At 50.3% G+C, this 10,945-nt stretch overlaps 1 protein-coding gene and 1 long non-coding RNA gene across 6 annotated transcripts in view; one reads left to right on the forward strand and one right to left on the reverse strand.

Moving 5' to 3' along the window:
• MICU1 (mitochondrial calcium uptake 1) overlaps positions 1–6,086 on the reverse strand; it is an 83,608-nt gene extending 77,522 nt beyond the window's left edge. For 4 of the 5 annotated variants that reach the window (XM_027692888.1, XM_027692887.1, XM_027692886.1 and 1 more), the window contains exons 1-2: positions 6,034–6,086; positions 5,215–5,293 (exon numbers count right to left, since the gene is read on the reverse strand). The gene's annotated coding sequence lies outside the window, so the exon portion shown is untranslated. Of the gene's footprint in view, positions 1–5,214; positions 5,294–5,573; positions 5,669–6,033 lie in introns of those variants that run through there. The other variant, XM_027692885.1, reaches the window with a different exon arrangement.
• Positions 6,087–6,202: 116 nt separating this feature from the next.
• Positions 6,203–7,892, forward strand: LOC113972233. The gene is made up of 3 exons (XR_003535815.1): positions 6,203–6,217; positions 7,170–7,364; positions 7,720–7,892. It is a non-coding gene; the product is annotated as an uncharacterized LOC113972233 (long non-coding RNA).
• The last annotated feature ends 3,053 nt before the right edge of the window (positions 7,893–10,945 follow it).

The following is a 10,945-nucleotide window of genomic DNA, read 5'->3' on the forward strand; positions in this document are numbered from 1 at the left end:
CCCCTGTCTCCAGGACAGACCAAACCACTGCTGCTCTTTTCCCCTCCAAATTTTCACCTCACCCAGTGCAATTTCCAGCTAAAGGATTACTCCCATCACTGAAGTTATTAGCCTACTAAGGAGCATAAATCAGCTTGGGGAATGAAAATGAAATCCAGCAGCAAAAGCAATTTCTCCTCAGGTAGGAGACTGGGGCAATATTTGATCACAATTATTTGGCTGGAGAGGGAACCACATTTGTTTCAGAGCACGATCCAAATTGATGTGGAGCTCATGGAGCATCAGTCAGCTCAGAACCTCAGCCATAGCCTGGTAATTTCCCTTTAACCATCACTGCAGTGAAGTTTCACCCCTTCCTAAAATCCTCAGCCCTGCAAATGCACAATTCCCAACTCCACAGCTCTGTACCTACACCCCTTGGGGTGTCCCTTGGGGACAATGAGTGACATCCCTCACCTCACAGTTGCTTTATTGTGCCCAATAACTGAGTTGATTTTCAGTGCTAGGCAGAAAAGATGTGCTGTGAAGACACACACAAGCTTTTTGACTCGGCTTTAATAAAGCATTATTAGTAACTGCAACTGGATTATTTATAAGAATGTAGGTCAGGAGCTACCTTGGGCTTGGTCTCCCCTTGAAAGGGAGACAGGAGTGTTCACACGCTGGGGAAAGGCTTTGGTGCCAACTAAACTGGCAGAAGAAACATCATTTGGCAAACTCAAAGAGCAACCCCAAATGTAACCTGCAAGCTGAGTGGCCAGAGGACACGAGGGGGGATGGATGCAGCCTTCACCCACTGCAGCTTTTGAGAAACAAATGAGAAACAAGTGCCCCCAAACAGAATAAACAGGTTCCATCTGTTGCAGCAGCACTGAAATAGCACCTTCAGTAAAGCACTTGCTGCTTCAGCCAGTCAGACTCCAGCAATGCACAGTGGGTTTTTCAGGGGCAGCTATAAACTTCCACAGAAATTAATGCCAAATGCTGCTTTTTCCTGGTTAAAGCTTCCCTTTCCCTTCCTCCACCCAAAATGCAGCGTATTCCTTGGACTTTTCTACCTAGAAAACATTACAGGAACCCCCAGCCCTGACAAACTCCACAGCAGCATCTCTATAGAAGGCAGAGGTAATTAGTGAAGCTGTAAAAACAAAAACCAACCAAAAAAACTTCTCACCCTTATCAAGGGTAAAGACCCTGTTTCATGGGCTACTTCCACCTTAACCAGTCCTAGGGGAAATTTTCTTTTTCCAGTCACTATTCCCAAATAATCAAGCTGACTTTGCACACCAGCCCCACGAGCAGCTGCAGAGGCATTTCTGCACCAATTCGAGGAGCAAAGGTTTGTCAGAGAACTGTTGGCAGAGGGCTGGAAAACATAACACTGCTGCCTTTTCCTGCAGAAAGTTCCAGCCAGCAGGAATACATCTGCTTAATGACCTGAGTGATTTAACTTGCCTTGCAGAATCTGTGCCCGTGGGACGTGGTTTTCCTGAGAATTCCTTAACTTTTGCACCAAATGAAAGACTCTCCTTAAAGCTCCTGTGCTTTTTTCCAGCCAACAGTCACCCACCTGTGTGTACCTGACAAGCAACAACAAACATCTCAGAGCAGTCAGATTTGAGAAATGTTTATGGCTTACTTGGCTCCAAAGAAAACCTGGTGTCGATTCCTAATGTTGCACAAGAAAATAATTCTGGGAGAGAAAAAATTTCAGTAGTCTGAGAAGAAAGCAAAAGCCTCTTTAGGCTGTCAGGGTGACAATCTGGCAGGTTTGAGTTATCTGCAGGCATAAAAAAGAGATAAATGTCTTTTTGGGGGTAGACAGGCAGCAGATCATCTCAGAGTTTGATATGGTGAAGTCTGGAGTCCTCTCTAACAAGAGAGGACCCTTTAAACAGAAACATCCCCCACCCCAGCCACGGCACTTCCTCCTGTAGGAAACACCTCCCCTGCCCAAAGAGCCAGTCTTTGGTGGCACACATCCAAACAAATCAGAAATGAAAAAACTTACAGGAGCAAACAAAAAATTCCACAGCACCTGTGTTCCATCTACCAGATGGTGGTTGCTTGGGAATTCAGGAGAAGAGCAGAGCGCTGCTTCTCCCCAAAAAAAGGAAAAGCAAGTCTGAGCCACTGCAGCTGCTTTTCCAGAAACACATTATTGGATTAGCTTGAACTTCAGAGAGGGAAAAAGTACAAGGATAAGCTTGGCTAGTGCCTTGGGCTTTTAGAACCCAACCTGGGGAGCTCAGTGTCAGCAGGACAAAGCCAGCAGCACCACTGGGCTCCATCCAAGGTGGGCAGGCAGGCACAGCACACCTGGGGACTGCATCAGAGCTGAGATTTCAGTGGCAAAAAATGCAACTGCTCTCACAGCTCCTGAGGCAGAACTGCCAGAGGTGGAAAGTTTACATCAAGCTAATGAAAACACAGCTGGTAGAGTGGTGGTACAGAACCCACAGTGATGGGTCTGTGTCAGCAGGGCAGCTCTGCCTCACAGACACTCACAAATTATGGAGCCCCACAGACTCACAGGGCTCATGTTGCAAGCACAGGTCAGCTGCCCCTCTCAAACCATGACCTTCTTTCTTGTTGTCTACACAAGGATCTCAGGTTTCACTTCAAAGAGCTGAAGGTAAGAGAAACAACTAAGAATTTTAGCTTGACAGACCCTGAAGACTCAGAAAAACCCCCACCCCAGAAAAGTCAGCTTTTTTTCTATGCAAAAAACACAACGTGGAAAGCAGTTTACTTGGAGGCACTGATTTGTTTTGTTGGGGGGGCAGAGGAAGGGTGACAAGTTGTCACAGGCTGAAGAGACAGAAAGGAAACGCAGCCATGAGCCAAAGGCTGTTCATGCAAAGCATTTCAGGCCACACACTCAGGCCAGCACGAGCAGCTGGCCCATCTCCAGCTGCACATTCCCACCCCAGCTCAAAATTCCCACTTACAAGGATCAGTGCTCTGGTCCACCCCCACCTTGTCCTGCCCCACATTCACAGAGGAACTCTTCCCGTGGTGGGACTACAATTAAAAGCTGCTCTCAGTGGTTAAGTCTGGGATGCACGGAAGGAAACTCCACTGGAGGTTTCTTTAGGGAAAAAAAGTGGTCACTGCATTTATGGACATGGTAGCAGATAAACACAACCCAGAATGTACTACTCAAGGACTTTTCAGATAACTCTGCAGAAAAACAATGCACGATCTGTCGATTTTTCCTCTTTTAAAGTACCTTAAATCTAAAACTAAGAGGCAAAGCTGCCACAGGCTCTGGATGGTGTGTGCTTAGGGAGACAAAGTGCCTCAGGCTCTACTCAGTTGCTACTATAAGACCTTGTCTTTCTTACTTGAAATGTCAGGCACATCACCTGAAAGAAAAAGGGTCATCCTCAGCCTTCCAGCACCTGTGAAAACGCAGGAGAGGGACTTTGGACAAGGGACAGGACACAGGGAATGGCTTCCCACTGCCAGAGGGCAGGGATAGATGGGATATTGGGAAGGAATTGTTCCCTGTGAGGGTGGGGAGGCCCTGGCACAGGTTGCCCAGAGAAACTGTGGCTGCCCCTGGATCCCTGGAAGTGTCCAAGGCCAGGTTGGAGGGGGCTTGGAGCAACCTGGGCTGGTGGAAGGTGTCCCTGCCCATGGCAGGGGTGGGACTGGGACCCTTCCAACCCAGACCATTCCATGGTCCCATGGTTATGAGGAAGACACGTTATTTGCAACACACTTTTATTAAAACAATTCTGTTAAAAAAAAAAAAAGGTAACATTGATCCCAAAGGTGTACAATACTCAAGGACCCTGGTTACTGTCTCCTACTAAATTATCCTAAACAACATCACCCCACCCAAAAATCACACCAAGATACTTTTTCACTGACACTCCTGCAATATCCCAACACAGCACCTGGAATAAACACCCAAACAGTTATTTTTATTGCTGTACACAGGCATCCTCAGCCCCACTGCACCGAGCTGTGCTAAAATACTGTGCACTGGTATGGCCACTGGGAACTTGGGAAGAATAAAACAAGGATTTCCATCTCCCAGCTCATTTCAAGAAGCTTTACTTCAGCAAGTGGAACAGCATGAAACAAGGTGTTCTTATAACAAACCTCATATGATTGCTACAGAACTTATTCTGCTTGAGAAATGCAGAAATGAGCGTTTCCACATCCTAGATCTAAACGTGCTGATATCACCTCAAACACCACCTGAAACATGGAATGTTTGTGGGATACTGCTTCAAAGCCTTGCTGAGACTTCAAATGATTTGCAAGTCCTGCAGTTGGTTCTGTTAAACTGCCTGAGGACGACTGGATCTTCTCTGCTCTGATCCTACCCAGGAACCTGCCCAGGGAAGTGACCCAGAGAATAATGACACACAGGGAGCTCCAGACAGTAATGATGTAAGCAAAACACATCATTCTTTTTCCTCCAGAGCGTGGAATTTCAGCTTTAGTTCAGGAAGCACAATGAAAACCACCAAAGTTTCTGCAGAAAATGGGTCATTGGGAGAACAAGCCACTTCCACCAGTAAACAAAGAGGGGTCACATGAGCTTACCTCCCACTATCCCAGGGAGCTCCAAGCCCTGGCCTTGGACACTTCCAGGGATCCAGGGGCAGCCACAGCTTCTCTGGGCAACCTGTGCCTGGGCCTCACCTCCCTCACAGGGAACAATTCCTTCCCATTTCCCACCTAACCCTGCCCTCTGTGTGATGCTATTAAATGGTCTGTTGCTCCAGATGGACAAGCACACACAGTTTAAGCATCTTTCCTTAGTTTTGTTTGTTTGTTTGTTGGGATTTTTTTTTTATACCTCCCTTGTTCAAATGCACTTTTACTGAGTGCACAGAAATTAATGCGACACATTAAGTTGCAGTGGAGTTTTTTTGGTGACTTTTTTTCTTAATATTTTCTGAAAGAGGCACAGCTGAGGATGGGTTGATGGGCAGCTCCACGCAGGTGACTTCTCCTACAGCTTGCACTTGCACCAGGAAAGTCAGCACAACTTTTCCCACTGCAAAAAGGCAACCCCTTCCCCTGCACCTCTAGGAAAAACCCTGAGAGAGCTTCAGGACAAGACTAATTCCACACAGAGCATAGCTAAGGGTAACTATCAGCCAGCTGAGCAGTGCAGCAAAGTCAGAAGCACCTGAGAGCAGGGCTCAGCTGTGACTTGCACACCCCAACACTCAGCAGCACCTTTCTCACCTGCAGCTTGTTTGCTCCCAGCTTGCGGGTCAAGAGGTCACAGAGAACACAGAGAATTATTTCTTTGCAGGGCTGTGGTCTGAAAACAAGAAAGAAACACGGTAAGGATTAAAACTTTGTGCTGCACCTAATTTGCCTCTGCATTTCAGTGTTTACACGTATCCACCTCGGGAAATGCATCTCAGCTGAGCCAAATAAAGCCAGGAGGGGCAAAATGGTGCACAGCTGACTGAAGGAATTAAAGACAAGCCAGGCCTTTAGCTCAAGTCTGAGCTGGCACCTGTGCTTCCAGAGGAGAAGCCTCCAAAAACCTTGCCCACCCCTGTTTAGACCCCACTCAATGCATTCGGATTTCCCACCTTTCCCAAGCAGCTCATTAAACGGAAGGCAAACGCAGAACACATAAATCCCGCCGCGATAAGGATCAGCCGTTCCTACACTAATTTAACCCAAATTCACCCCGGGGGCTTCCCCTCCTCCTGCACATCAAACGCGGCCGGGCCCTTCGGCGGGGTTAAAGCCCTAACGAACGGCTGTAAAGGCAAAGCCGTTTGGCTTTAGCTCTGACACACGGCGATAAACTCCCAACCCAGACCCCGGAGCCGCGGGTTTATCCCACCGGGACGGAGCCACGGAGCTCCCGCAGGGCCCGGGGATGGCGAACCCGGAACGCGGCAACAGAGACCCGGAAAGGCCGGTTTACCGCGGGCAGCAGCTCCGCCTCAGCGCCGGGGGCTGGGACTCCCCTCCCCGAGGCCCGGGACCCCCCTCCAGCCCCGGGAATGCCCCGGGAATGTCCCGCTCCCGGTCCCCGCTCACCTCGGGCCCGCGCTCCGCCCGGCGCGCGCGCTTCTGGGGGCGGGGCCGCGCCGGGAGGGGCGGGATCAAGGCCTTGTGGGCGGGGCCCGGGGGTAGAAGGGCGTGGTCTGAGCGCGGTGGGCGTGGCCTCTGTGAGGCGCCGGGTCCGGGCCGGGGTTTTTGGGGTCCCGGGTAGGGCTGAAAGGTTTGTGTGCACCCTCTGAGGAGGGTCACGGTGTGTAGGGGCTGAGGGGAGTGGGTATAGGGCCTGAAAGAGCCGAGTGTGCGGTCTCAGGGCTTATATACGTGTGTGGATTCTGTAGGTCTGTATACAGGGTCTCAGGGGCCTGTATCTGTATATCTATACATCTATACATCTATATATCTATATATCTGATCTGAAAAGTCTGTATATAGAGTCTCATGGGCCCATATATATATATATATATATGTGTATAAATATGTTCTGAAAGGTCTGTATATAGGATCTCAGGGGCCTCTATCTATCTATCTATCTATCTATATCTCAATATAGATATCTATCTATCTATCTATCTATCTATCTATCTATATCTCTATATACCTCTATATAGATATGTATCTATATATAGGATCTGAAAGATCTGTATATAGAGTCTCATGGGCCCACATATATATATATGTATATATATATGTTCTGAAAGGTCTATATATAGGATTTCAGGAGCACATTTATATACATATATAGGTTCTGAAAGGTCTATACGTATATATATACATATACATACGTAAAATCATAGAATGTTATGAGGTTGGAAGGGACCTTAAAGAGCATCCAGTGCCACCCCTGCCATGGGCAGGGACACCTCCCACCAGCCCAGGTTGCTCCAAGCCCTGTCCAACCTGGCCTTGGACACTTCCAGGGATCCAGGGGCAGCCACAGCTTCTCTGGGCAACCTGTGCCAGGGCCTCCCCACCCTCCCAGGGAAGAATCCCTTCCATCTCCGGGGCCGTGGGTTGGTGTGTCAGTGGCTGGGGCTGTGCCTGGTGCCTCGGGAATGGGATGGCAGCGGGAAGGGAAAGTGAGAAAGGCATGCCTGGGTCATGTGTGCCTCGGCATCTAGATCAGAGGGAGGATTCACTGCTGAGGAGGCTAATTTTAGGCATTTTAATTTTAGTTGCTTCCAGATGCCTCTGAGGTTGGCTCTCTACAGGCTCTAATGAACCCCCCATTAAAAAGCACGTTTTCCGGAGGCAGGAATGGACGGCGATTGCTCTTGAGGAACACAGGAGGCTGCTGGATCCTGCCACTGCCCCCCCACAGCGAGGATGCTGCAGGGATTTTTAGGATGAACCTTTTGGTGAAGTTTAAGGTGATGCCAGAGGTTTGGAGGGGTCGCTGGGGGTCTGGGTGCAGTGGGGCCTGGCCGTCTCTGGTGGTGACGCCAGATCCCAAAAAGGGATGGGAGAAGCAGCAAGCAAACACTGGTGTGCTTGGGTAAGTTGGGGTTTGTGTCCTAGTCCTGTGATGGGACAGGGATCACCATCCTGCCCAGTCCAGGGAAATTTCCCCCCTCATATCCTATTGCTCCCTGAGCAGCTTGGCAGCGCTCAGCTTACAGAAGATGGGCAGCACCATTCCTTGGTCAGGTAGACTCTGCCCCCCTGTATCAGGGCTGTTATCTGCAGTAACCTGATAGCACCAACTTTTCCTCTAAATAAAAGCAGATAAGATGCACTTGGACCTGGAATCCTCCTGCATTTCCTCATCCACCAATGCCTGATGCATCTGCCGGGTTTTGCACGTTCATCCATCTCTGTGGGCTGGATTTTGCTGTATCACAGCCCTGGACATCTGTAGGAATCCAGAAAGAAAGTGATGAGTCTGTGGACTAAAAGATAATTTGTTTTTGGGAGGTTTTTTTGGTTTTTTTATTCCTAACTGGCTTATTTAGTCCAAGCACTTTGAGGCTTGAGGAGGTCTTCCAAAGTGACGGCTTTGCCCATGGCTCATCACACACTCACTGTCTCCTAAATCAGTGTTTAATTTGCAGGAGGGCAGCATCCGTGTCTCCATCAGCAGTGTTGAGGTGGTTGATGGGGGTTTGAAGCTTTAGCTTTCCACTTCAGCCTTTCCCACTGCAATAATATTAATTGGCAACACTGGTGTGCTTTTCTCCATCAATTCTTCTCAGGAGCAGCTTTCCAATACTAAGCCAGCTGTAATTAGAGGCACCAGGAGAAAGACTAGTTAAACACACTATTTTATTTAGCTTTTCCAAGAGTGGAAGATGCTTCTAGCAGGGTAACTATTCACCCTAAAATGATAGGGTTTTATTTTGGTGCCCATCCCCTCACCCCTTTTGCTCCCTGCGCCTTGGGGAGCCGTTCCCTGCCGGCTCCTTTGATTGCACAGGGTATTGATCTCGGGGCTCACATTTAGCTCCCGTTTCTGTGGGTTGTAATGAGTGCCCACGTGCTCAGCAGGGCTCTGCTAATGAATTCTTGCCCTTTCTGCCACCCTCACCCTTTGCTCACAGCTGGTCTTCCCCCACCTCTGCCCGATACTCCCTGGGAATGTTTAAACTCTGCCTAAAATTTGACTTCAGCTTCCAGCTCCTCTTTGATGAGAAATAAACATCTAAATATATAATATGGATGGCTGGAGGCATAGGGAATAGGAGAGAGCAGTTGGGGCAGCTCTGGTAGCCCAGGGTCTGCTCATCATGTCCATCCTTGTCCTCCCTTGGAGCTTCCAGCACCGATCCCTGTAGGAAATGTCCATGGGAAAAACAGCACAGGCTCATCCTGAATGTGTCTCTGCTCACCCAGCTGAAAAAAAGCGTTGGGTTGGGTAGTTTGTGGTGAGAAGAGGAGGATCTGCCCCAAAGCACTTCTGGGCCTGCATCATCCAACCTCCCTGGGGCCTCGGGACTTCCTTCCTCCCTTCCTGGTTCCTGCCTTTCTAATCTGCCTTTTCCAGCTCCTCTGGGCTGCATTAACCCCGGCTTTGCCATTTTGAGGCTTTTAATCCCATGGTGTGGGGGTGCTGGAAGCTGGCCTGGGGAGAGGCTCATGTCCCTGGGGACCTTGGCTGCTCCTTGGCCGAGTTTTGTGTGGGAACACCTTCCCATGAGGGTGCTCCCGGGGTCATTGCAGGGGGCTGTGCTGCTCAAAATCCTCCTTTTAAAGCCTTTTTCCTCCTGCCATTGATTTTCAGCATGGAAGGAGAGGGAAATACAACAAGCAGGGACAGAGCAAGGACTAGATCCGGTCTGAGCTGCGAAGCAAAGAGCAGCTGCTGCAAAAAGTCTGTGGAATTTTCCAAGAAAAACAAATAATCGTTGAAATGACAAATGTGTGATGTTGGAAAGAGCACAGGTAAACCATTCCAGAAGGCACAGTCAATGCTTCAACCACGTCTTCCCAACTGACAAAGAGAAGGAAGGGATAACTCATCCCTGAAGGAAAACCCAGGCAGAAATGAGGATTGAGGTGAAGGATTGCTCAGGGACGAGCTCCAAAATGATGTGGCTTGGGGAAAAGCTGAGAACAACCCATCAGGACTTGTGGGAGGCAGGGAGGGAGTTGGGGGTGAAGGGAGGAGGGCACTGGAGTGCTGTGATGCTGTGGGTGAATCACATCTGTGCCACCCCATCACCTGCTCGTGCTTCCCTCTGTATTTTTAGAAACTCTTCGTGGCAAACAGAGGGGGGTAGATCACAGCTCGAGTCTCTCAGCCTGCGTGGTTTTGGCAACCTCCAGTCTTGTCAGAGCTTTTTCCCCATTAATTCCCCGTGACTCTCCTTCCCCGAGCATCCTCCTCTCCTCACCTGCCAGGAGGTGTGTCACAGTTGTTCCAGAGCAAGGACCCAGGCTCCTCAACTTCAAAAAATAGCAATAACACAGGATCCCTGCTGCTTTGAAGCAGTTTCAGTCTCCACTGCAATGGTATTGCTGCACATGGGAACTGCTGGTGCATTAATATTTTTTAATATTAATTTCCTAACGAGCAATTCTGGGGCTACTTCCAATATTAAAAGCGATGGGCTCATTTCCCTTCCGGATGATTCCTTCCCAGGAATTATAAAGGAGCTGCCGGCAGTATTATAAAAACTCCCAGGCCAAAGGGAAAAGTCTTTTCTAAGAAAAATAATCCAAGTGGATCACCTTTCAAGAAAAAGCTGGGCTTATTTAGCCCAGATGCTGCAAGGTCTACAATGGCAGACCGGCCCAGTATCTCTGCATCTCTCTTTCTGCAATACATATGTATATATATATATATGTTGTTTGGGGTTTTTTTTGAGCAACCACTCTTTATACCATTTATTGAAACAGCCATTAGGTGGGATGCTGGTTTGACGTGGCGCCCCAAATCCCTGTGGCACCCCCATGGCTGCATCCCCAGGGCCACTGGGGGCCTTTGCTGCCCCCCATCCCCCTGGGGCACCCCATCTCCCTGCAAACCCATCTCCCCGCTGTGCCCTATCCCCCGTGCACGCCCCTTGGAGAACCCCCTCCTCGAGGTACCCCAACTCCCTGCACCCCCTCCCTCACTGCACCTCCTTCCCAGCGCACCGCGTGTCCCTGCACCCCTTTCCGGGTGTCCCCCGTCGCACTGCGCCCCCTCCCTCACTGCCACCCCTCGGGGGACTCCCGGGGTTGCCCCGTGCCCCCTCCCTCACTGTCCCCCCTCGGGGGACTCTCGGGGGTCCCCCCGCACCCCCTCCCTCGATGTCACCCCCCGGGGGACTCTCGGGGTTGCCCCCGTGCCCCCTCCCAGCCCCGCCCACCCCTGACCACGCCTCCCTCAGGCCCCGCCCCCGGCCCCGCCCCGCGGAGTTCCCTTGCCCTGCCGGCGTTGGGCGGGGTCGCGCGCGCGCGCCGGAGGGCGGGGAACCCCGGCAGCCAATCGCCTGCCGGGGAACCGTGCCCGCCCGGCGCCCATTGGCCC

The sequence above is a fragment of the Neopelma chrysocephalum genome, unplaced genomic scaffold (assembly GCF_003984885.1).
Source record: "Neopelma chrysocephalum unplaced genomic scaffold, ASM398488v2 Primary Assembly neopelma1_89, whole genome shotgun sequence".
Taxonomy (NCBI): domain Eukaryota; kingdom Metazoa; phylum Chordata; class Aves; order Passeriformes; family Pipridae; genus Neopelma; species Neopelma chrysocephalum.